The 25900-nt window shown below is 42.2% G+C and overlaps 2 long non-coding RNA genes across 2 annotated transcripts in view; both read left to right on the top strand.

The window, feature by feature from the left end:
* Positions 1–13892, top strand: part of LOC311589445 — a 34472-nt gene extending 20580 nt beyond the window's left edge. The window contains exons 2-3 of the long non-coding RNA XR_014776555.1: positions 4780–4866; positions 13373–13892. This is a non-coding gene — a long non-coding RNA (uncharacterized lncRNA). The remainder of the gene's footprint in view (positions 1–4779; positions 4867–13372) is intronic.
* A 1831-nt stretch (positions 13893–15723) lies between these two features.
* Positions 15724–25900, top strand: part of LOC311589326 — a 33610-nt gene continuing 23433 nt past the window's right edge. The window contains exons 1-2 of the long non-coding RNA XR_014776501.1: positions 15724–15776; positions 23534–23586. This is a non-coding gene — a long non-coding RNA (uncharacterized lncRNA). The remainder of the gene's footprint in view (positions 15777–23533; positions 23587–25900) is intronic.

Raw genomic sequence — 25900 nt, 5'->3', positions numbered from 1 at the left:
AAATAAATAACAGAATTATGCATCTCAATGTCTTATGAGGAAAAAAAGAAAAGAAAAAGAAAGAAACAATTCAAACTCAAAAGCAGTAGATGGCAAGAAATTAGAAATATCAGGGGAGAAATTAATAAACTGGTGATTGAAATAACAATACATTGAATCTGCCAAACAAAAAGGAGTCGTTTTGTTGACACAGTAAATCAGATTCACCCTTTTTACAATCCTTTGTTTCTCATTTTTATTGTGTCTCATGACCTGTTGGGAATTTTTATCTTTATCTTTGAGGAGCATCTTCACAAATTGCACTATAGTAGGGTTATCACAGACACATTCTCTGTATCTTAAAATGTCTTAAATGCCTCAGTGGAAATTCTAGTCTCAGCTTACCACTCTGTTTTCTTGCTTCCATGATTGCCTTGATAAGTGAGCTGTTACAGTAATTGCCACTTTCTGTAGGTAATAGAAGAAACAAAAACAAAACAAAACAAAACCAGCTATCACCTGTTTTTTTTTTAAGGCAATGATTCTTGTGTGTACTCTTTTGTTGTTAAAACAAAGGTTTTACTGTTGTCCTATATATTCTATAGGTTAATTCTGATGCATCAAACTATAGATTTCTTTTTATTTGCTATCTCAACCATTGCTTCTCTCTCTCTCTCTTTTTTTTTTTTACCTTTTCCTCATTTTATCTCATTAGAATTTATGTACAACTGTCTTTGTATTTAAAATAATAAAGCATTTTCCTTATTCTGCTTAAAAAGCAGTTGCTAGTGACTTATAAATATATTTATTAATGTCTACTGCTTAGCCATTTATTATACTTTTATTTAACAACAACTCAGGTTCTCTTCCATGTGCTGGATGTTACTGAAAAAGAAAGAAAGAGTGTAGTTCAGTGGGGGTGGCCAGCCAACATTTTTATCATTTCTTCCTGTAAAGTACCTTCTTGCACCTCCTGGGCTTTCTCAGGCATGATCAAGAATGTACCATTTTATATATTAAATGACACAGAGAAAATAGAAGCCTGTTTTTCCATGCTTCACCTCCAACCCACCTCAAAAGTCTTACCATGCCACCCAGCCTAGACTAGAACTCACTGTCCTGTCATCTCAGCCTCTTGGGTGCTGGGCATATAGGGGTATGCCACCAAACATGGCTTTTAATTTCCCCTCTTTTAGAGGTTACTTTTCCAACCTCAGTAATGTTTTGCAAATAAGAAGCAACTCTGCAACATTTCTGAAATAACTTTAATATTTCCGATATATTCCTATGTTTCCTAATATTTTCCTATATTTCCTATATTCTTCTAAACAAAGCCATTATATTTAAAAATCAAAAGGGCAAAACATATAACTGTGGACCTGATTAAAAGCCTGTCACAAAACTCACAACTGTGAAATTTTGCCAAATATGTACTGAAAATCATAAGGTATAAAAATGTGACATTTGTTCTGTAATGCATAAATCTTTCCTCCTGGTACTTGGAAAAAGGCACAAGTGGCCTTACACTGTGGTCTTCGAGCTCACCTAGGTTATGCTTTGGAGATGAAATATTTGCTCTGTGCCATATTAAGCAACAGTGTGGAGATTTGCATGTGTGTTTCCTTCACGTTCGGCATGCACTGATCTGACCTGTTTGAGCCTCACCACCACCTTCAGCCATGAGAAGTCACTGACTCATGCCAGCAGCACTTCCTGTGATTCATTGGCCTCATGAATCAAAAGGTTTAGCTGGACAGTTGATGGTTACTGGAGACTCAGAAGCAAAATCTTTTCTGCAGAGGCACCTGAGGTTAGACCTGTGTTAGGTCTTCTTCTCATCACTGTGACCAAGTACCAGACAAAAAGCAACTTAAAAGAGGGAGGGTTTAGGGCTGGAGAGATGGCTCAGCTGTTATGAGGACTGATTGTTCTAAAGGACCCGGGTTCAAACCCTAGCACCCATATGGCCGCTCACAACTGTCTGTAACTTGAGATCTGGCAACTTTATACAGACATACATTCAGGCAAAACCACCAATGAGCATAAAAATGTTCAAAAATGAGTTATAGAAGCACGAGTTTCATCACAGTGGGGAACACATGGTGGCAGGAGCCAAATGTCATAGCATATCCACTGTCAGTATGGAAAATACTGGGTAAGAAATGGCAATTAAATCTCACTCCCATCCCCCTTCCCCAAGTGATTCAGTGACCTCCCCCAAATGGTGCCAGCAGATAGGGATCAAGTACTCAAACACATGAGGCTATAGGGGACAGTTCCTGTTCAAACACAGCTCCTAGTGTCAAGCCACACTCACACATCACACTATTGAAGCAAAGCTTAGATAAAGCACACCTAAATGCTTTGGTGTCATAGGGCTTGACAATTGCTTAAGTTCGTATAACATTCACAACACACAACACGACTTCCCTTTGTAGACCTTTCTAGCCAGTCTTTACTTAAGCAACCACTTTCTAAATTCTGTTGTGACAGCTTGATTTTGAGTTCTTTTTGACAGTACGTAGAGGGAATCATCCATTATTTCTTTGTGCTTAGCCTCCGACATTTATTTATTTTCTAATTAATAGAAGTTTTTTGTTTTCTTATTTGATCTACTAAAAATAACTTTTAAGGCAATCCTCAAACACTTTGGATTGAATTGAGTATTTACTTTGTTTACTGACAATATATGCAATAAATAAAAGCATGGAATATGCATGTGATAGTATAGGTTTTATTGGCAAAACACATTATATCACATTTTGCCATCCCAAGTGAGGAAGTGTTTTAGCCTTTTCTGTCTATGTTAAACTGATGGCAGCATTCAGCTGAGCTGGTTAACTCAAAGACATAAACTTTAGAGCCCAGTGCTTACTAACTACTCCACTGTCACTGGGCATCCACTCTCAAGCAGCCACTGTGCCAGACGGACTTTGAAAATGGAGTCGGCAATCAGGGGACAAGCTGCCTGAAGAAATCCAGAGCAGGAGAGATAAAGCACAGACAATAATGGTGATAGCATGTGACAAGCTGTCTGACATGGGCGGTCATGAGCTATGTGCTAATATGACTTTGTCAGAACATCCCAGAAGGTAGCCTTGAACAATGGTTTCCTTTGAAAGAATGAACAGGAGTAAGCCAGTGAGAAACACCGAGCAGAAAGATGGACAGAAGAAGAGGGAGGAACGATCCAGAGACCAGAATGGGCAGCCGTAGGGAGGTACCACTGTCAGTACTTCTGGGAACTGATGGAAGCTTAGGAAGGACTCGAAGCGGCCAAAACAAAACAAAACAAAACAAAACAAAAAAGCAAAAGTAGCAGAGACCTCACAGCCAGGTAGATGTCTCCAGTTCCCTCTGATCTCACCAGAGGCCCCTGAAGGGTTTCACATGTGCTGTTACACAACCAAACTTGCAGACATTTCCTCCCTGCTGTGGGCTAGAAAGAAGCAAGACGGGATCCATGGCGATGTCGTAGAGGCCATGGCTTGGATCAAAGTGTCAGAGCTGGAGAGGAGATGTAATCGGGAGACATTTCAAAGGTAGTTATATCAGGATGTGGTAAACCCTGATGGACTTCCTGTGGCTGGAATGATCTATTATGTCTTTGTAATGGACACAGAGGGAGAAAAATAGTTCAAAGGGTCTTCGCAGGTTGCCTGTTTAAGCAACCAGCCATCTAGTGGTACTGTTTTCCAGAAGGAGCAATGCCTGCCAGGAGCGCATCAATGTGTGTGTAAGTGTGTACAGCGGAAAGAAGCATAAGTGAAATGTTGGGGCAACTTTAACAGAGTTCTCTGTTGCTTGCAAGGCCATTGACTATCAATGGTCAGTATCCTGCAGCACACACTGAAGCTCAGGAGAGAAGGGACTTGACTGGTTGCCCAAATTTGATCATAATCCACAAATAAATTGCTTTTTGAAATGGCCTGCAGAACCAGGTAACTTTTAGAGATAATTAACAAATTGTTTTCTGAAGAGAATTTCATCAGGGACCTGTTCTATGGACTACTTAGAGTGAAATTGCTTCGTAGTCAAGCATGCTTTAGAGAAGCACGAAATAACAGCTTCTCTTGAAAATGTTTAGGAAAACGGAGCAAATTAAGTCCACCAGGGTCCAGGTGTGTTTCAATTTACACAGTGCAGAGTTTCACAAACAGCCTACTGCCGTATTCATTGAAATGCGATTTTATGCTGGCAAGATGGCTCAGTGAGCCAAGGTACCTGCTGCCAAGTTTGACAAACTGAGTTCGATTCCCAGGAACTACGTAGGAAAAGGAGGAAATGGACTCCCATGGGCTGTTTGACCTCCAAATGAGAGCAGTGGCACATTACTCACTCTCCCCCAATATTGTAATAATTTAAAAAGTCAAACAAACACACTTTTCATAAAATAGGGCACATGTATCTTAGGCACATGCAGAGTAAAGAAGAGCTAAGCCCCGTCAGCCTTCTGCAATGCAGTTTCAACTAACTTAGCCATGGCAAATGGATATTCTGCTCCATTTTCCAATGGTCGCACTGGACACAATGAGTCCATGCATAGACTTGGGGTACAGCTAATAGTCTTGATTTTCTGAATGCTTAACATCAGATCTAAAGAGCATCCTAGGGTCAATGGCCTTAGCATTTTTTTTATTTGTTTTCTTTCCTAAACACAATTTAAAATTTGGTGGTGCTATTGTTGGATTCACAAATAATTGACAATTTTCTTTTGTCATAGTGTTATGTGATAAAAGATGTTAAGTCACTTAGTGAATCTCTGAGCTGTCTCCTGTCCTTTCTTTCCTTCTTTTACAGATTTGGAAAGACTGTGGCCACGAAGTTTTTTTAAGTGACATGGGAACCTAGCTTGTGAAGGTGTGCAGTATTTGCTCAATTGAACAGGTATGTTTCCGACCTTAGCAAAAGCAGCATCTGGGTACTGGGGTAAGGCAGATTAAGTAGAATGTGTTTAGTGGTTTCACCATCTCACTTGCCTTTGTGGTGTTGACCTTTAATGGCATCAAGGTCTCACAAGTGAACACTCCCTGTACGCTTGAGGGTATGCCTGCTCTCCATGTGTTCAAGTCTCACATTTGCTCTAAAGCTTCTTCTTGTAAACTCACTGACTGGGGAGGACGTGGAAGGATTGAATCATTCCAAACCTATGTCTCGTAGTTTCCCGTCTTGCCTCTTGGCATTTCTTTATTAACTCATGTCTTCAAGGAGTCAGTTATTGCTTCCCATCCTGGGGCAGAATGGAGAAAGACAAGAAGTTGCGGTTATCTTACAATCCAGCAGCAGCAGTACCATCAACTTTTAAGCTGTGTTGGGGAAAAAGAACGAGTACAAATGTGAAAGGCATTGAAGTCAAGATCTTCCATAAGCCTGGTGCTAAGTATTCAGCGAACCAAGACTCAGAGCGAAGATGCCTCCTCCATCGCTCAGTGCAAGCTGGTATCATGTTATTCTCTCTCTCTCTCTCTCTCTCTCTCTCTCTCTCTCTCTCTCTCTCTCTCAGTTTTACATGTCTCTGCTCCACCCACTCCTATGATTGGTTGCCCCAGAGCAGATAGATGCCTGTCTTTAACTCCTTACCTAGCTCCTCTGCTTCTTTTCTTCTTCCATCCTTCTCTGGCCTCCACCCTCCTGCTAGCATTATCTTCGTAAAGCTCCCATCTGAGCGGGTACTTCTACTTCCAACCCATAATTGCCATTGTTTCTGGGCGATACATTGACGTTTGAGTAGATCTGAAACCCTAATCTGATTTCATGGATTCTCCTAATCCCATTTTTCACTTCTTTCTCCACTTCCTTCTGAACTTCTTCAAGAGACACTGTTAACTCATCCCGTGCTCTATGCCTGCTCTCCATGTCCTGCCAATCTTTTCCCTCATCTTCTTTGCCTTCATTGTTATTAGAAATGCCCAGTCAGCTCAGATGTCTCCGAGTAGAAGGCTATCTTTCCCCATTATCACCATATGTCTACCAGGGCACTAGTCATTGCTGTGAGAATGAAATGTGCCCACGTATCCCACATTCAGCTATGAGCTTCTAAAGCAAGTGCCTGTAAACTTCGCACAGGCCTTTGCAGACCAAGAGGATCCTCTTACATCAACCTTTCAACTCAGCCATCATACTGAAAGCATGCGTGGACAAAAAAGTAAAAATTTATCAAAAAAGTGAAAAAAATCCTTGTTTCCACAAAATGTGGAATATAAATATAAATATTTGAATACAATATAATTTTCATATCATGAAATAGTTCTCCTTTTTCTCTTTGTACAGCCATTCAAAACCTTAAAACTATTCTTAGTTTGTGAATCATGCAAATACGACCTTGTCCTAGAGTCTATATTTTATTCATCCCTTTCCCAAATGATAAGGTTATTTCATATTCATAGTTCCTGGCCCACTGGGAACTACCAACATACCTGACATTAAATGAATCTTCATGAAATTGAATGCATAGAAGCAAATATGTATCATTTTGCGGCATCTTCCATAACAAACTGCAGTGATTTGATAAATAACAACTATTTAATTAGCTGGAAAATCATCTTTTTATTTCATCCCCTGTGCAAAATCTTTCTGAAGTATGTTATTCCAATTTTCTGCCCTAGTAAGTATGGTTTAGTGAATATGTTTAATGATTATATTAAAGTGCCCCCAGGTCATGATTAACGATAAGAATTCTGGTGTTGCCAAGTAGCATTAATGGATAAGCTATAGCAAATTGAACCCCAAATGCCTACAGATGAGGGTGACTACAAAAATTGCCTTTCTGATGCAGAGATTAAGTGTGTGATATATGTTAATTTTTAGTTCTCTCCCCGCCCCATCTCTCTCTCTCTCTCTCTCTCTCTCTCTCTCTCTCTCTCTCTCTCTCTCTCTCTGCACAAGAACTGAAGGCAGAAGAAAACAAAGCTAATTAATGACCTTATTTGCTGGACTCTAGATCCAGTGCTCCCTGTTGTAGGCGATCTCAGCACTGGCGTTATAGATTTCTTTGCTTTTCTTCTTATCCCCTCACTCAAGGGAGTCAAAACTGCATTGCTGGCCAAGGACAAAACACTGGAAGTCAGCAAATTTACAACACTGACCTAAGGGGGAAAACACAGATATATGTGTCATGAGTGTCTGGTTTAATGATCTAATTGAAGGTTTCCTTTAAATTCATATCAAAGTAAACATTCCAACGATCCTTTCAGAAGTCTGCTCATGTGGCAAGCACACAGCCTTTACGTTCTTGTTGTTATTTTGGAATACAAAGCTCACTTTCTTCTAGTCAAAGTTTACTTTGACTTTTTCTTTTCAGCATGGTGCCACGGGGAGAGCATTTATCTAATCGGACAAACTCGATCCCTGTTTGCTCTATAAAATATTTAAAATATAATTATTTTTTTTCTTTCTCAAAAATTTTTATGCATGTATACAATGTATTTTGATCATATCCACTTTCCATTATCTTTCTCCAACTCAGGATGCTCCACTCTGTCCCTCTTCCAACTTCACAGCTTCTCTTATAATAATAATAATAATAATAATAATAATAATAATAATAATAATAATAATAATAATGCCAATTATTATTAATAATAAACTTCAGTCCAACTCTTTCACATGGGTGTGGAGCTACCTACAGGGGCATCAGCAGCCTACCAGCAGGCACACCCCTAAAAGAGTGATGCTTTCTCCTTCATCAGCCAACAACTGCCACTGTTTCAGTGGTGGGGCTAGGGGAGACCCTCCCAGTCACATGCTGGAATTTTAACCAGCTTGATCTCGTGCAGGTCTTAGGCAGGTGGGCACAGCTGTTGTGAGCTGATGTGTCCACTGTGCATGTTGTGTGTCCAGAAGACAACATTTCATAGCTCTCTTCCTCCTCCTCCTCCACTGCTTATATGCTTTGCAATATCAACGTTTGAGATGCTCATATTAATGCCCACAAAACTGCAGTAGATTTAATACAGCACACATTGGATAGATCTGCATAGATTGGGTACTTATTGGGACGGGCTCACCCTCGTTTTATTAAGGACAGACCTCACAAGATGACCTCGATGCACAGTCGCATTGTAGTAGGGAGGACTTGCCTCTATTTTTAGAAATACAACTGTGTAGGGAAAAAAGAGAATTGTGCAAATGGTCCTGTGTGTCCTTGTAGTTGAAGCATCAGCAGTTGGATTCCCATCTTGAGAGAATTGTTATTGATGGGAGATATCTGTTTGGTCAATGAATTCTTCAACAAAATATATTTAGTGAGGGGAAGTTTCAGACAAGAGCAGGCCTGATCCTGTGGAAGCATTTCTTTGATCAAAGCACAGAAAACACATCCAAATCATCACCTGGGGAACACGGTTTCAGAGGATTCTGAAGGGTCCTTTGATACAACTTGTCTCGTTCTAAATGTCACTGCACTCAGAATTTCATGAGAATTCAGTCTTTGGAGTTGAATGTGACCCTATCTCACCCTGCTTTAGATAAACACACTCAAAAGCATCCATTAAGCACCAGTGATGCACAAGCGCAATGCTATCCTCTGAAACAAAACTACCTGAGCTATTAATACCTTGCTAGTCTTCCTGAGATGGGAGCTAATACAGACAACAAGAGCTGACCCTCATTGTACCTTAGACACCATGCAGAATAACTTATATGCACTTCCTTTCCCACTTAGCATAAATCAGAAACATTTAAAACCGGCTTTACAGTTGAGGAGAAGGAACAGGGTGGGAGCCTACCATAGAGGTCCTCTGAAAGACTCCATCCAGCAGGAGATCCAAACAGATGCTGAGACTCACAGCCAAACTCCAGGGTGGAGCACAGGGAGTCTTATGGAAGAGATGGGAGACAGAAGGACCTGGAAGGGTCAGGAGCTTCACAAAGAGACCAATGACGCCAACAAATCCAGGTGGAGGGGGTAGTGGTTCTGCGGAGACTGATGCACCAGCCAAGGACCATGCATGGTGAGGACCTAGACCCTCTGCTCAGATGTAGTAGGTAGGCAGCACAGTCTCCTTGTGGGTCCCATAATGTGGAGTGTAGGGACTACTTCCGACATGGACTCTGGTGCCCACTCATTGGTCTCTTCCCGCTGGTGGGATGGCCTTGCCAGCCCACAGAGGAAAAGGATTCAGGCAGTCCAGATGAGACTTGACAGGCTGAGGTCAGATGTTAGGGGAGGAGGGCTCCCCTTTCTGAGGACAAGGGGAGGGAGGGACTGAGGGAAGGGAGGTGGGATCCGGAGGCGACGAGGGGGCTACAGTCAGGGACAAATTAAAAATAAAGTGAACAAAAAAAAAATCCCTGCTTTACATCTAGAGGTCTCATCCCAAAGAGGTGCATAACATTTAAGGACATGGGAGCACTTTTGGCTATGGAGTAAAGATGGTGAGGAAAAGATTTTGTAAAAATAAGCTAAGAGGCATGGGGCCTGCCCTTAAAAATGGTTTGCATCCCCACTGAGACTCCATTAAACAAAACTAATTTTTTTTTTATTATAAATGGTTATCAATTGAAGATAGCTTCTGGGTTAGGGACTGGGGCTTGTGCCCATTTCTCCTCTTAGTGCGGGAACTGCATCTGGTGCAGACATGTTTGTGCTGCCATGGTTACCATCGGTCCTGCTGTGTTTAGAAGGCCTGGTTTCCTTATGCCCTCCATCCCCTCTGGCTCTTACAATCCTTCTGCCTCCTCCTTATCAAGGTTCCAGTCAATATCTTATTGGATTTAAGGCCTACTGCATGATATGGAACCCATCCCAAACACCGCTCAGCTGGCCAAGAGCCTGAGACCAGACAGGCCCGGAACCTAGGGGGCAGCTACATACCATGGTTCTGCTAAAGGAATGAGGCAATAAAATGATTTCTAATGACATTCTGCTATACTCATGGACCAGTGCCTTACTCAGCCATCACCCACAGCTAGATATTATGTAGAGACAAAGAGAGGGAGGGAGGGAGGGAGGGAGGGAGGGAGGGAGGGAGAGAGAGAGAGAGAGAGAGAGAGAGAGAGAGAGAGAGAGAGAGAGAGAGAGAGAGAGAGAGACCTTTGACTACTAAGTTCTTGGTACCATAGAGTTTGCCAGAACTATTGTTTTTTTCTTTTTTCACTTTACAGATCCTATAGCTTCTGATATTGAGTTTTTAAGATCTCTCTCTCTCTCTCTCTCTCTGTGTGTGTGTGTGTGTGTGTGTGTGTGTGTGTGTGTGTGTATGTGAACATGTGTTTCTATATCCATGTCCGTTTCTTATGCCTTTTCTTTGATTCTTTTCTGTTAGCTTTTTTTGTTTGGCCTATCCTGATTTGTTGTATGTTATTTTATTTTATTATTATTCCCCAAATGTCTGTTTATTTCCTAATGGGAGATGAGAAAGATGTGGATTCAGATGGGAGGGGAGGTAGAGAGAATCTTGAAGAAGTTAGGGGAGAAAATAATCAGAACATATTTTACAAAAATAAAATATTTTCAATGGAAGAAAAAAGTCAGGTAAGAGGGGTTTTTGTTACCTTAGTGGTTGCTATTTGTTTTGTTTTGTTTGTTTGTGTTTTTAAACTGCAATTATTTGTATGTGTGTGTGTGTGTGTGTGTGTGTGTGTGTGTGTGTGTATGTGTGTGTATGGGTGTGTGTTTGTGGTCATGCAAGCTATGGTACACATAGAAGTCAGAGGACAGCTTGCCTGAATCAGTCTGTCCTTCTACTGTGTGAGTCCCAGAGACCAAACTTAGAGCTGGCAGCAAGTGTCTTCACCCACTGAGCCTTTTTGCCATCTGTGCTTGCTATTGGTAATATTGTTTTCAGTTTCTCCTCTTCTCTCCAATTTTATGCTGTTGTAGTGGACTCAGGGCACAGTCTTTATCTTCACTTCTCTATTCTCTTTTTCCTCTTTGGTACAAACACTTAGTCCCAGTTTTGGCAACGGTATACATGCTGACAGTTTCCAAATTTACTTTGCTTGCAAGACCTGTCGCCTCCATCCGAAACTCATTTACTCAATTCCATAACTGCAAACTGCCCTGGGCAGCTTATAGATCCAGCTTCCATGTGTTCAAACGTAAATTCCTCTCTTCCTTTAGCCCTGCATCTATCACAGCTGATAAATTCATAATTCCACTTTCACATAATAAGATCCTTGATGTCTGTATTGATTCCCTTGCTCCTCACTTTTTAATCTGTCAAGAAGTATTGGAAGCCAGCACCACCAGTTAACAAATACACTGGTTATATTGATAACATTAACTGACATATTCTGGTGAGCTGTATTGAAGACCTATATTATTTCTATAAAGATGCTATATAATATCATGAGGAAATATCAGATAAATCCAAACTATAGGACATTCTACAAAACACCCAACTGTTACTCATCAAAAGTGCTGGGTCATATGACAAGGAAACACTGAGTATCTGTGTAAACAAATCAGAGGAAACCAAGGGGTACAACCCTTGAAGCCCGTGTGAGCAGCTGGAAGAGAAATCGGCACTGAGGAAGGACATTGAGGAAAAACAGGAGAACAAAGAGAAGAAAGTCTGTAATGTACATATGAATTAAAGCCATAGGAAAACAGAATACAATCTGTGACTTATGTTTATGAACATTATATAATAGAGATATAAGGTAATGTTGGGGAAAATTGTATGAAGGACTTATGGGAACTCTTTCGATATTTGGTTTGTAACATTTCTACAAAGCAAAAACTATTTCTGAACAAAAAGAAATCTTGGTGGGTGGGTTCTCCTTCACAGTTTATATAAAATCACACCCCTTATATCTCTATGAAGACCAGTCTGGATTATGCTTATAGTATCCATGAAGCCATTTGAAGATTGAACATCTTCTCTCTATTTTATTTTCCCCTTTTGTTTAAAAATTTCATCAATCACTATTCAACAAGCCAAGATTGGAAGTTTCTTCATGATCTCTAAGAGGAGTTTTTCATCAGAGAGCTGGATATATATATATATATTTGGAGTCTATCAAGAGAAAGAACTTTGAGAATTATTTATCACTATGTGTGTGGTTTTTAAAACAAAGACTGAATGTATGCATGAAAGAAGAAGCAATAACAGAGACATAGGGAGGAAGGACTGAGCCATGGTACACTGCCACCCAAGTAGCAATGGAAATTCCCAATGATGGTTTTTTAAAAAAATAGTTACATTTTCCCGTTTGTTTTCTTTAATTTCTAAAGAAGCTGTCTACTTTTCTTATTTATCACCATCATCATCACCACTGCCACCACCATTATGTGTGATCTGCTGGAACTCATGCAAACGTCATGGTGTAAGGGACCTTTTCTTTCTGGCAATGTATTCTATGTACCCCAAAACTTGGGAAGAATTCTTACACAGAGTAGACAGTCTACAAATATTTGTTGATGTGTTTAACAAGAGGTAGGATGGATAAGAACTGGAAAGTAGCTTGGTTGCAAAAGTCAAGCAGACAGCATGACTCCACAGACGTGGACGCCACAGACGTGGTCTCAGTGGCAAAGGCCACGCCGCACACCACACAGGAAGACTAGGCATAAGGAAAGAGAGATGGTGACACTTCCTGTGGAGATGTCCAATAGTATGCTCACTGCATAGGCCTGCAGCTCTGAGGACATATCAGGGACGCGAAGAGACATTTGGAGGTCTCCCTGGGACTGTGGGCATGAGAAGAGTGAGAAGGCTTACAGTTTATATATCCATACCATGAAAGGTACTACAAGTGTGGGTGGGTGGACCCCTGGAAGGCAGCGAGTGGGGGGGGGTCAATGAGGCTGTTGATCAAGGAGTGATGGGGAACAGTTCTGAAATGAAGGCTACCATATGGGAGACACAGCTTTGGCTCCTACAAAATTTAACCGGACACAAGCAGCCTTCTTGGGAAAGGAGGGGGAGGTTTAGAGAACGCACAGTTAGTCATCATGAAGCAGAAGCAAAGGGCGGTGCATCCGAACCTCGAATGCCCATTCCAGACAAATCAAACCATCTTAGTGTCGGCGACACTGTTGTATTATACCAGAGCTGGAGTTGGGGCAAGGATGACGGTGCCAGTAGTGAGGTCTGGAAAGGGACAATGGCTTACCTCTTAATTTTGTAAGCTCCAACAGTTGAGGGGACACGGTGGCATTTCTGTTGGTCTTTCTGACAATCACCTTGTCCTTTCCTGGCACAGAACGTTGTCATTACAGCTTGCTCTTGGCACAGATTTGCTTCATCGGGGAAGACAGAACTCTGTGTTTGCACGCTCTAAGGCAGAGATGAAGTCTACTTTGGCAAGCCCCACAAGGAAAGAGAGAAAAGAAAATAAGAGCCATAAATCCTCTGGAGGCCAGGATGTAGGATTAGAGACACTCGATCCATTTTCGAAAAGATGTCTGCTAGCATGTTTACCTAACGGCAGTTTCCTCTCCTTTCAGACTCTGGTCCAGTCCTCTCCCATTAGTGTGGAGGGGAGAAGTGACATCTTACAGGAGAGAATGCCTAGTGGGTGCAGGGGGTCTCCACTGTTCCCCGGTGACCCTCCTACAGATCCCCGTGCTTAACTGGTGTCACCTTGGAGAAGCTCTCTTCCTCCTGTTTATATGAGACTGTATCTTCAGAAATAATCAACACTTCAAGTCACCTCCCTGCTGCATGGTGATAAACAGAGAGCGGAGAATGGCACGATTACAACGGCCTGATCCCCTTGACGGGACTGATATGATCAAGTGTTCCTGAAGTCTCGGCGAAAAGCAGAGTCTAAGGAACATACCGTTAGAGAGACTGAGTAACATCTTTTAATAAATTCTGAGTTTTTAGATGTGTGTTCTAGGAGACCGAACTTTAATGAACTTTTCTTCCTTTTTAGATAGCCTGAGAGCAACTCTACACCTCATCCTGAGTCACCTAGCTAGTTAATGCCTGCTGATTTTGTAATAAAACGCTGCTGGTCAAATCTATGATGTTGCTCTGTACTTTGTGAAGGGAGAGCAATATATATTTGCCTGGTTATACCTAAAGTTAAAAGTGTAAAACTCCATTATCGTTCATTTGTAAATGGAATGCAGTGACGGTTCTATCAGGAACCCGGACAGATGATGTAGGGAGCTTTATTTACTTCTCCAGCCTGGAAGTGTGTCTTGCACGGATTCGTTTGTCAGTGCCCATTTGAAAATGAAGCAGCTGGAAAAAAAAAGGGGGACCAGCAGGTGAGTCAGTGGGTAACGATACTCGCTGCACAAGCCTGGTGGCTGGAATCGCATCCCTGGAGGAGAGAACTGACTCCACAAAGTGACATTTATCTGCCTCAAACACACTGTGGCACGTGAGGCCCCCATTATGAATAGGCACACGCAAGCTCTAGAAAAATACATACGTAAAAAAAAAAAAAAAAAGACAAGAAGAGGAATCAGGGTTTTTGGATCCTCCTGCAACCCTTTATGTTGTGGCTTGACCACAGTCAAAGGCAGCCTTCAAATGACAGCTTGCCAGTTAATTGTAATTAGAATGTATTTACTCAGAGAGAGGGGGTGGGGTGGGGGTGGGGTGGGTAGGGAGTGCCTGACTTCCTCTTTTAGTGTGTTTTCACTGTGATGGCGTGTGTACTGAAGAAGTGAGCATGCCATGAGTAAATATCTGTGGGACAAGTACATAAGGTATTATCCAACGACAACGCGTTCTCTTGGATTCCAGGGACAAGGGGAGCCTTTCCAGCACGTTTACCTGTTGCTCGCTGCAGCTGAGGCCATACTGATGGAGGGGATATTGATGGAGGCTTCGCAGCCGAGCACCAGTGTGTTACAAAAATGCCCCTGGCTCTCCCTGCACACTGCACAGGGTGAATCGCAGTCCAACTGGAGGAGGGAGCTAAGGGGTGTGGGGACAGGGGGTGGGGGAGGGGGGCTGTCTTTATGGGCTACCCCACCTTTATTGTTTTTCTCGGCTGTGAACCTTACCTGGTGACTTATCAACTTCCGAGCCGAAAGGAGTCTCCAATTCCAAGTCGCCCTCCCTAAAACCTTTGAATTAAGACTTGAATTTCAGAGTATCTGAAGTTTTGAAGGAAAGATAGCAAAAATGGTTGAAATTTTGTATCCATTTAAAAAAAAAAAAAAAAGCTTATACGGCCTCCACTTTTAGAATTTTTAACCAGCCAGCCTATCTTCTTGTCACAGTGGTAAAAGCTGGGATTTTAGTTGACTTCTTTGCTTTCATGAGCCACAAAGAGAAAGGCTATCTCATTCTGTAGTCCCCGCTCCATGCCAGGCTCTGAGAAGGTTGCCTTGCTCGGATTCACCTATGTCTCAGTAAACCGCAGCTGGTCGAAGGTGCTGTCGGTCCGTTCAGTCATCACTAGACTCCTGTTTCTAAGCTGCATGCGGTTACCTCAGGTCAAAGGGATTTATTTGCATGAGAATTTTCTTGCAGCTGGAAATATAAATGCATGCTTCATAATCAAATGTGGAGTAAAGAGAGGTTTTTTTTTTTTAATTTTTATTAAGGCCTCTAGGCAGATTGGACTTTACATGCTAACAGCAGTGGGCGCAGCTGCCTGTTGTAAGGGGCTACAAGCTGAGTTGAGGTCAGGTGGAACCTTGAGCTCTGAGAAATCCTTTTGGTGGCTGCCACTAGGACCTAGGGCTGAATAAGCAGAAACAGAAATCTGGCATTTTTTTTCCTCACGTGAACAGTCAAGTCTTGGGGAAGTTTGCGGAGGGTGGGGGGAGGGGGCTGGGTAGGGGGGTATTGGCGGGGGGCGGGGGTGGGGGGTGAGGGGTGGGGAAGAAGTCTGAGAAGTCTCCACACAGTTTGAATCGCTACACTGGAAATCTGAGATGAAAGGTGAGTGATTAAGGCAGGCGGTTTCGGTGGAAGCTGTTAGGGGTGCTCAGCACTTCTTTTGGCAGAGCTCGATTAGCCAGAACCGTTCCACCCTTCCCTGGGCAAAGATTAAGGACAGTACAGGTCAAAGGTGAGCTGTGGCAACTTATTTAGTTGGGAAAGTATACAAAAGCCCTCGTTAACCTTGGCGTTTGAAGGCTTGAGCTGTCAGTCCCTCGTGTTCCCGATCACATTTTCGTGTAGAAATGTTTTCGAGCAGTCTAGTATCGAAATAGAATCTGTGTCTCTCTCAGGTAGAAACATGTTGCACTGCACAGTGCCCGTAATACCATGTGCGCTGGCAGTTCCCTCCTGTAGATGTCTATCATGTGAGCTAGTCTTTTGTTCCTATAACTTTAGTTACTATTTTAAGAAAGAAGGTAATTTCTTTCTTTCTTTCTTTCTTTCTTTCTTTCTTTCTTTCTTTCTTCCTTTCTTTCTTCCTTTCTTTCTTTTTTTAAAAGATGGGGCACAGCAAAAGTACTTGATTATTATTTAAACCCTTTCTGCTTTTTAAAAAACTCCCCTTTTGGCTAACCTTTTAGGGGCATGCTTGTCCTATTCCCTGCCAGTGCTCAGTGTCTTTTCTTCTTGGGGGTAACGTAGCAACAAACCATTATTGTTTGCTGACTGGTTCTCTTGTGAGCAGGCAAGCTTCTATAATGACAGCTTATGCAACAATCTGTGATATAGTACTTACCTGGATGTGGCCACAACTGTGCTGTAAGCCAAGAAGAAGGGAGATGGGGGGGGGGCAGGGAGTGACGAGGGGCGGGGGGAGGAGGGAGGGAGGCAGGGCCCTGTGCGTGAGAAGCTTGTAGATACCCTGAGGTGACTTTATATAATTCTAAAATAGCAGGTAGCTTCTTGCATAGCTAATCAAGGTATCAGTGCCTGGAGCGAGTGGAGGTGGCTGACAGTGTACTTTGGTTTCAGATGCATTCAGCTCTTTTTGAGTGATATGAGCTTAATTCACGTTCTAGTTTCTATACTCTGAAAGTTCATGCATTCCGATTTGGCACCTAGCCTCCCTAGTAACCTGGCAGCTCTGAGCGCTGAAGAAGTTGGTTGACCTTAATCTTTTACTGGTGTTTGTTCGTTCTACCGTGGTGAGACGGTTGGTAAGACTGAATAAAGGAACACTTGGGCTTTTCTTTTCTTTTCTTTTCTTTTCTTTTCTTTTCTTTTCTTTTCTTGTCTTTTCTTTTCTTTTCTTTTCTTTTCTTTTCTTTTCTTTGTGTGTGTGTGTTTCTGCTTTTTCTTTACCCACGCCCTTCAGTTTCCACTCATTGCTGAGCGGGGGACATGGGTGGCTCACCTGAAAAACTTGAAATTCACACTCCAGGAAGGCGGAAAGAAATGAAAGAGAAAAAAGTCACTCTGCCTTTGTAAAAACGGGCAGGTCACTTTTGGGGAAACCAGTCCCTGGGTCAGAGTGCAGGTCGCAGGCTGACACCCTCAGGTAGTTTCCGTTCCAATATTTACAGATGACTTTGCTTTGTCTGGCCCCACATGAGTAGCCTTTCTTCTTCTTCTTCTTCTTCTTCTTCTTCTTCTTCTTCTTCTTCTTCTTCTTCTTCTTTGTCTTTTCTTTCTCATTCTCTTGAATTTCTGGTTCTCCTGCCGCCAATTCCTGAGTGCTGAGATGACAGGCATCTGCTTTATGCCATTCTGGGGATCAAATCCAGGCAAGCACTCTGCCAGCTGAGCAATATCCCCACCCCTACCCCCCCCCCCCAATCTCAGGGCTGTCTTTCTGTTTCTCTGTGGCCTCCCGTTCAGTGCACAAAGAAACAGTTTTTTGCCAGGCCTCTCTGCCACTGCATGAAGTATACCTGTCTTGTTAAACAGCGGCTCTGAGTCACATTTATTGCCCCAGTGCTCAGAAATCAAGTGGAAAAAAACTCCATGTGCAAAGAGCCCATAATTTGACTCAACTAGATATTTAGCAGCTTATGTGGACTAACAAGGACTGTATTCAGCCAGGCGCCATCCAGGAAGATCCGGTGGGTACTTTACATTCTAGTCTCTGAAAGGAAAAACATAATTTTTGATACTTTCCCAAGATATATGGATACTTTGGTATGCAAAGCGATAACATATCGTGCAGCTTTAAAGCTGAACCGAATTCGCCTTGGCCAGAAGGATTTATTGCTGTCAGTATAATGCGGGCTAGTCAATCAAGTTGAAATTTTCTTCTGAATCAGTCGACGAGAGCTTGCTCAGGCAGCTACTTGCTTCTCTGCTGTATGCATTCACACGCTGTTTGGTTTTCCCATGCTTAGCTGACAGGCATGGCGTCCACAAATGTGAACTCTCTATAACTCACCTCTCGATGCGTTCCTCTAAGGCTCAGACTTCAGGCCTCCAGGGGCGGTTTGATGCTCTCATAGTTTTCTCTTCCACACACGCAAAATTCACTGTGACTAAGCAGAATTCTCATCCTTTTCCCTCCTCCAATCTCAGACTCCTCGAAATTATAGTCTACCATGGAGCGACCTCCCCAGGCCGTAGAGTCTCCTTTGATCCTTCTGCGTGTGCCCTCTGCGTGTCCCGATTGAATTACTGTCACTGTAGGCAAGCATGTCGAGCAGAGATTCTCCTGGCAGGGGGGCTCTGCCCGTGCCACTAGCATAAGTGGGGATCAAATCCCTTCCGACTTAGCACTTAGAGTGTGAGTTCTGTCGTTACCCTGTCATGCGGCGATAATGAGAGGACTTTTCTCCTAGTCCAAACGCTGAAGTGCACACTGCGTGGCTAGCAGGTCCAGGGGCTCAGCTTTCCATTGGTCTTCCTTCTCTGTCTTCTTATCCGCCCACAATCACGGGCTATCTTCCTTCCACTGGGAAGTCATCAAGCCCCTCCGTTCTTCAGCCATTCCTCGCCATCCTGTCTGGTCCTGTTGGTGGAGCCCTTTGCATCCATTCAAAGTCCCTCTGGTCACACATCCTTCATCCTAAGTATCTGTGCTCTGTCCTCCATCCTGATACACATCATGTTTCTTCCACCCCTGTGTCTTTGCGTTCTTTCTCTGCCACTTGTTAAGTGCCACTCATCCACTGAGGGCCTGATCACACACCATCACCACCAGAAAACGTTTTCACTGCAGTATGCTCTCAAGTCTTTCCTGTCTGTCTACATAGACTGAATTTCACTTGGGCACGAGTTTTTCCAGTACTTTGCTTGGGCTTCAAGTTAGACTCACTCGATTGTGTTTCGGAATAGAGTTTGTTGCTTGTATCCGCCTCCATTCATGGGATTCTAAGTAAGTTTAGGCCAGGAATTCTTGCTTAAAAGTATTCAGTAGCCACTTAGTCTTATGCAATCAATAGATGTTTTAGAAGTGAATTAAATTGAGTACTAAATGGGTTGCTTTTGAGTATGGGTCGCTGATCTGGGGCCACTGTCTGGGTACATCTATTATAGACTATAGTGAGCGTAGCCTTGGAAACATAACAGTTCAGGAAACTGAAAGTATGGCACATCCCTGTCTCTTTGACCTACAACAACAGAGTTGGTTGTCATCTGCCCCAGACTGGAAAATATGCCACTTGGTCATCCCTGGAGAGGATAGGGGTGTCCTTTTCTACTAAAAGGGCAGAGAAGGGTGGGAGAAAGGGATAGTGATGCTAAATCATCTACAAAGTGTGGTGCTTGGGAGAATTAAGATTCCTATTGAGATTACAAGGTGTTTCCAGATTGTGCCAACATCATACAAGAAGGCTGGTCCTAGCACAGCATGGAACATACATTCTTATTAGTTGAAAAGTTGACTAGTGATGCAGGTAAAGAACGTGTACAGAATGTCTGTGGTGAAGATGCCTCTTGCCCACTAAAGCCACTTTCCCTCCCTTTGCCCTGGTAACAGAGCCATAGCTGAGATGTGATCGGGTGCCTATTTGACTATAGCTTTCAGATTCCCTTGCAGGTAGATCTTAGAGAAAACAATGTCCTCAATAGTGATGTGTACAACTTCTTCGCATATCGAAGGAAAAATAACTGCTACTGGAATTTGGCTTTTCCCTCTCTTCCACTTGGATGCAATGGAAGTCCTTACCTTGATACTGGAAGCCACTTGTGGAGTATCACATATCTGTGTTGCCTTGGCCCTCTGAACACCTGAGTAAAGGAAAGAGGACTGTTGAAGTTGGAACAGTGTCAGCCATTGCTTTACATTTGTTTTAGCAACTGCCATTTCTTTGATATAGTGTCTGTCCTTTTTTCATCCATATAAAACTAGTAACAAACATCTATTGAACATTTTGTTAAGCCCTGGGGACATAAAAACTTGAGTGAATGTGTCTCAGTCCCTGACCTTAAGGAGTTTATAGTCAGATTGGAGCGATAAGGCACATAGCCATAAAATGAACCATACAAGGCCAGGCTGTCACTCAAACCACAGAGAATAGATATCAGGGCAGAAAGAATCCTCTAGGGCTAATGTGAGCAAAGAGGATTCATGAAGGAGTGGGCCTTGAGAAAGAAAAAAAAGTATAAGGGCATCGTTTTAGGCAGGCAAGAACAGCAGTTGTTCATTCAGACGTTTTGTCTGATACTGGAGTAGGTAGTAGTGAATTTATCCTAGGTTAGGATGAAGCACTTAGTTCACATCTGAGTAGGAGGTTGTTGAGAGATGTCCAAGGTATGTCTTAAGGACCAAGCTGCCTAGGAAGCGCATTGGTCTCTCTCTCTCAGACACTGGTGAGCTGTCCAAGGCCGCATCATTGGATACTGCCATGGATCTTGCAGGAAGAATGTAGCCACCCAAGCAAGTGTTGTCTGCAAAACTATTGTCCTGGAGTCTTATACAAAGCCACGAGGAATCTGATCCAGTCCCCAAAGTGCAGTTTTTCTACAAACAGCCGATCCATGTAACCAAAGGCCCAAGGCTATCCCACAGAACAAACTACAGCGGAACAAATACGTGGTCAGTTGGCTCACAGGCTGGCTCAGCCCTTTTCTTTTAACCTCACCTTTAAAACAAACTTCCCCTCATCTTCCTGATCTCCCATTTTCTATGCCAGTGAGTTCTCACTGTACCTGTCTTTGTGTAATCACTTCTTAAAAAAAAAAAAAGAACGCAAGTAAACTCCGCATGTTTCAGCTTATTCTTCTTACCTCACTGACTGGCATTTTATTGATTTCCTTGTCCCAAAAGTCATGTTCAGACTCGGTTCTCCTATAGTCAATCTTGTTTATTTGTATTTATCAGCTGCCTAGCAACATAGTCCTTGAGGGAACTCTCCCAAACAATTGCTACCTCCATGCCTTTCAACCATGTTGTAAAGGTTTTTCCAGCTATACAAACGTCTCTTTCTTTCTCTCTGTCTCTCTCTCTGTCTCTCTGTTTCTGTCTCTCTCTCTTTCTCTCTGTCTCTGTCTCTCTATCTCTCTGTCTCTCTGTCTCTCTCTGTGTCTGTGTCTGTGTCTCTGTCTCTGTCTCTCTCTCTCTCTCTCTCTCTCCATCCAGTAGCAATTATCGCAAAAGCTGAGAAAGTACCATCATCTTGGCTTTCGCCTCTGGGAAAATCAGGCCTGTGGAAAAGTTACTGCTCAGTGTTTTTCCTTGTCTTATCTCTCCAGTTAAACTTCTGTTGTCTTGAAAGGTGCAAACGTTTAGATGAAGGACGCGCGATCGCAGCTGGCAACACTTGAGTACTATCTTTCAACTTGGGAGGGCTGACATTAACTTCACTGTGCTCCCTCAGCCTGTGAGGTTGGAAGGCGAAGACGCCGGAACAGTTTTCTGTGACCCTTTGTCCTGGACTGATCTTTCCTGAGTTACTGGATCAGATGAAGGAGAGAGTTGTATAAACATAAGAAATCTCCCTGCCTTTAAAAGCTTGAGCTACACGCAGCATTACTCTTGACAATGCCATGAAACATAATGGGGAAATCTGATCAACACCTCAGGACTGGAGACCCCTTTTGGGATGGAGTAAAAGAATCTTAGCTGGAAGCTGAAATCTCAGTGCCAAAATAGTGAAACAGTCTCTGGCTTTAATCAACAGAGCATGGCAGTAGTCTGGCAGGCTACTTTCTTCCTTCCTTCCTTTTTAATTTTCTGATAAGTTATGCTTACATAGGTTGGGATATACTCTTCTTGAAGTGATATCCACCATTTCCTGCCTTGTAAGAGGTGATTCTCGCAGTTTGGGGAGCGCACCTATATTGGTTTGCAGGGAGATCTGCTCAAATAGAGATGCAGAGTGGGCGTGTCACTGATTCATACTCTCCCCAAGCTCGTAGGAATTTGCTTGTGTTTTCCTTTCTCTTCCTGCCAATTGCTCACGCTTCCTTAGCTTCTCTCGCTCATCCTCCCATCTTACTTTCCATAGTCACTACTTTGCTTTTGTTTGCAAAGTTTACCATTGGAGCGAGAAGGACAATGAATGTTAGATGGCACCAAGGTTTCTTTCTCATTGACACACAATGTTCTGCAATTGATTGTGGTGACATAGAAATACAACAAACACTCCCTTATCTTTGGTTTAACTTTCTGTGATTTCGGGTACCTGCCACCAGGCCAAGTTTGAAAATATTAAGAGAAAACTCCAGAGGTACAACTCATACATTGTAAATTGTGTGCTGTTCGGAGATTTCAGATGAATCCCTAAGCCCTACATGCATGTTTAATTAGCCCCCTCTCTCTACATAGGTGCTACTTGCCCATTGTCCTTCAGTAGCTTGAAGACTAGCAAACTTACTGTACCCGATGACAGTGCTTCTATTCTAGTCACCTTTGTTTCTCTTAATGATTCCCAAGTGCAAGTATCAGTGACTTTTGGGCATTGTCCCTCAAGCAGAAATGTTATGGCTAATACCAACATTTTATAACAAGTCTATCTTTGAGTCCTTGACTCAATTTCTTTCACTGTAAAATGAAACTTTATGAATATAATATCGAAAAGCTTCAGTGCTATTTTCCCTCACACTTGCACACATGTAGTGCTTCATTTTAAACATTATTATTTTTTAAAAAATTTTATTTCAAATGCATTGGTATTTTGCCTGAATATATATGTTTGTCTGAGGGTGTTGGGTCCCCTAGAGCAGGAATCACAGACAATTATGAGCTGTCATGTGGGTGCTGGGAATTGAACCCGCGTCTTCTGGAAGAGCAGCCAGTGGTCTTAACCACTAGGCTACCTCTCCAGTCTCACAGGTAGTGCTTCTAATAAAAAAGAATTGAACCTGACATGCATATTAACATTAATTTGATGTCCAGCTCAAATTCTAGCACTTCACCGAACATTTGATATATTTTATAGTCCACTTCTCCAGTTATTCAACATTCATTTCTTTATAGGTAAAAACTACTGCATAGAAATGCATTTTGGAATTTTTCTGACTATGCTAAGAGAAACTCAACATGTCACATGGCTAATTTTTAACCAAGTGAGATAACTGTCCTTTATTATTAGAAGCAGCTTCATTCCTGAGTTATGATAATCAAAGTTCAGATTCAGCCAATATCACAGTATTTAACATATCAAAGTTCCACTTCCTACCCTCTCCACTTCCATCATCTCATCCTGTCAGAAGTAATCAGTATTAGCAATTCAATGAGGAGCCTCCTAGCTCTTTTGCTGCAGACATATGAACAAACATGCAAACACACATAGGTACCTGTTTCATTTTTAGTAAACAGAATAATCGTATGTGAATAATTGAACCACCAGCCTCTTTGTTCTTATTACTCTTTTTTGTCTTTGCAGAAATACATCTTGGAACTGGGCTGCTCCTTTTAATGTCTTTGCTGTAATTGATGGTATGGATAATTCTTTTTTCTTCTTTCCTATGCTTTGGTATTGGGGGCTCAATCCCAAGATCTCATGTACATTGGATAAGCAACCTACCACCAAGCTGTATCAATCCTCCACTGCTTCTCTAACCATTCTCCTTTGAAGAAGACTTAGATTTTAGTTTGATGCTCTAAAAACCAATTCTGCTATTCAAATCTTTCCTCCTGTATACTTCTTTTGCAAGCATATAGAAACATCTATCTACTATGAAATTCAAAAAGAAAAATTGTTTGGGCAAATAGTAATAATTATGTTAATGTTTGGTTAGATGCACTGAAAACATTGTCTTACCTTTCTCTCTGTTTCCAGTGACAGGGCTGTCACTTAAGTAACAGCAACTGCATTTTTTTTTCTTATTAAAGTCACAATATGAAAATAGAGGATAAAAAAGTGACATAAAAATCATGGAATGTTAAAAAAAAAGTTGTGACATAAACGATACTGGTGCTTTCTAGTTTTTTTTCCTCTACTGTTTTATTATTGCTTTGAGAATTCCATGCAAAGTATTTTGATCATATTCACCCTCCACTGTAGGCAGTGTGTGAAGTCCTGAGTGAATAATATGTTGTTTAACATGGGTGTGGCCATATCAAGGACCTTAACGCCTCAGACCCATGGAAATGGAAAGCCTTTCCTGAGTGAGGCTCAGAGGAATGACAAGGCCTTCCTCTGGCCTAAGTGCAAATGTTGACAGTGTATGCACAAATTATCCACTCTAGCTTTCTCCCCATGAATGTCTGGGGACTGTCTGTACAGAGATCGCTCCTACTGAGACTTGCTAACCTTGCCTCACTGCTTATGTGTTTGGGAAACCCTGCCTCCTGCCTAGTATTTTTTTTTTTTTAAACAAACTTGCTGAACTTCCAAGGATGCTATGGATTCTCCACCAGGGAGCCCAGTCTACCCAATTCCAACTCTTCCATCTGTGTGTGAGTCTGCAATGTATTCCTTCCCTGAAAACCCCAATCAGATCGGTCACTGAGGCCATACAAAGTCCTGGCACCCTAGTCCTCCTATTAAGTTCTACGATCCAAGCCTAACTCCCTGACACCCAACTTCATGTCCCCCCCTTTTTTGTTTGTTTGTTTTAGTAACCCATGGACTCTGATTTGTGCTGTCCATATATTCCTGGTATGGAGCCACTCAGTGGTGTGAGGCTGACTTACTAGAGGCCACACCCTTAAAGAAAATCTAGTCTGCCTTCCCCAGAAGCCATCAACTGTCAGTAACTCCTCAGGGATGGGGGATTTGTGAACCTCTTCCCGCTCCATCCTAAAATGTTGACTGCTGACTGACTCCATCTTGAGTGATTCTTTCTGTTCTTATTAACTTTTCATGTGACAATTTCAAAATGTCCTCTGTTTGGCTCATTCACCAAGGTCACAGAGCACTGTTCTGAGCAAGGCATTGGTAATGGTGATAAACCAAGTAAAAAACAAAAAAACCCAAAAGCCTGTATTCAAAAGCTTGACCTTATAATGATGGGGATAAATAACATATATTTAAACACATTTAACACCTTAATAACACTGCTAAGAAGTATAGGAGGAAAGTATTGTAGTCTTTGTCTAAGAAAGTCACCAAGAAATGTCTCTGAGAAGGGATTGTTTCAGGCAAGCCTGGATGGCAGAGAAAACATTTACATGAAGATTCAAAGTGAGGCAAAGCAATTTATTGTCATGGTTGCAATAGGTAGTCACTGGAACACATCAAGCAGAGGCATATACTATAGCTACACTTCTAGTTTCAAGAGAAGACCCACAAACCAGTCAAAACATTGTTACTATGTTCCAAAATATGTGTGTGTGTGTGTGTGTGTGTGTGTGTGTGTGTGTGTGTGTGTGTGTGTGTTTGATTTTTATTATGGTAAGTGTAGTTGAGATAGCAGAATGCCTGATTTGGGAGGGATAACCCAATGTGTATATCTGTTATGTTTTCTATTTCCCATTGCTGTGGCTTACACAGTACATGTCTTGCTAAATGATGCTCGCAAAAGACTGTTTGGGATGAAATACTTAAGCAAAAAACTTTTGCAATAGTTGAGTTCTGTTGGATGTCACTGGATTGTCTGAGCATGTGATATCGGTCAATAATACAAGGGTAATGATGGTTTTGTATGTCACTTGTCATCATAAAGCAATACCGGAGGAAAGGCCATCATCTGAGTTTACAGAACAGTGTGACTTGGGGATGGTATGGCTTCTGTGTTGTCCTGTCACCTATTACTGTATCTCCTCACCCTGGTGCTGTTCATTGAGTTAAAACACCTTTTCTTAAAAC

The sequence above is a fragment of the Acomys minous genome, assembly GCF_964271855.1.
Source record: "Acomys minous genome assembly, chromosome: 18".
NCBI lineage: Eukaryota > Metazoa > Chordata > Mammalia > Rodentia > Muridae > Acomys > Acomys minous.
The sequence above is the reverse complement of the archived record's forward strand: the minus strand, read 5'-3'. Positions and strand labels throughout refer to the sequence as shown.